The sequence below is a fragment of the Octopus bimaculoides genome, chromosome 25, assembly GCF_001194135.2.
Source record: "Octopus bimaculoides isolate UCB-OBI-ISO-001 chromosome 25, ASM119413v2, whole genome shotgun sequence".
In the NCBI taxonomy this organism is placed as follows: domain Eukaryota; kingdom Metazoa; phylum Mollusca; class Cephalopoda; order Octopoda; family Octopodidae; genus Octopus; species Octopus bimaculoides.
Genome location: NC_069005.1, coordinates 818,303 through 819,167, shown reverse-complemented (window position 1 = coordinate 819,167; position 865 = coordinate 818,303). Strand labels below are relative to the sequence as shown.

Below are 865 nucleotides of genomic sequence, written 5' to 3'. Positions count from 1 at the left end.
TGCTCATTAAACATAGGAAGGATCGGCCATGAGAGACGTTACAGGAAGAAAACTATGAGAACCTAATTAAGACGTTTTCCACTTCTTGAATTGTCAAAGTGTAAAGAGGTGTTTGTGTGTGTGTGTGTGTGTGTGTGTGTGTACATAGCAAGAAAGAGACAGAGAGAGGGAGGGAGGAAGAGATGGTTAGTAAAGAAGATAAACACAATTAGGCTTGAGACAAGTGTTTTGAAGAGAAAACTTGGTTATAAGAGGCATTGAGTGCAAGAGGGAAGACTGCACCAGTATGGCCGTGTGATGATGCATAGAGATGAGGAGAGCCACATAAAGAAATGCTGATCACTCAATGTGGAGAGAATCCCATTAAAAGAGGGGACCCAGGAAGGCATGGGACAAAGTGGCGGGAAAGGATCTGCAGTTGTTGAGCCTCGCAAAAGGGGATGAGAGGGGACCGAGATCTCAGGCGATTTGCAATGCCTGAGAAGACATGTGAAGCTAAGAGATATTGTAGCCATCCACACATACATGCATGTCCTTTTCAGCTATGTCCCCCTCCTCACACACACACACACACACAAGCATGTGTGTGTGTATACATATATACCAGTGGTTCCCAACTTGGGGTCCATGGCCCCCTGGTAATCCACAAATGTAGGACTGGGGGTCCATGAGCTAAATTCAAAATTTCATATATATATATACACGCACATAAAGATAAGCATATTAAAAGGGGTCTGTGGAAAAACTCATTTAAATAAAAGGGTTAGGAACCACTGGTATATATACATATATAGATAAATAAATATATACATACATATATATATAAATATATATTAATATATATATATATATATATATATATATA

General features: G+C 39.7%; 2 protein-coding genes across 4 annotated transcripts in view; one reads left to right on the top strand and one right to left on the bottom strand.

Moving 5' to 3' along the window:
- The window catches only part of LOC106871373 (transmembrane protein 19), a 44,824-nt gene that overhangs the window by 29,268 nt on the left and 14,691 nt on the right, over positions 1–865 (top strand). The window lies entirely within an intron of this gene.
- Positions 1–865, bottom strand: part of LOC106871372 (mitochondrial sodium/calcium exchanger protein) — a 28,135-nt gene that overhangs the window by 25,874 nt on the left and 1,396 nt on the right. The window lies entirely within an intron of this gene.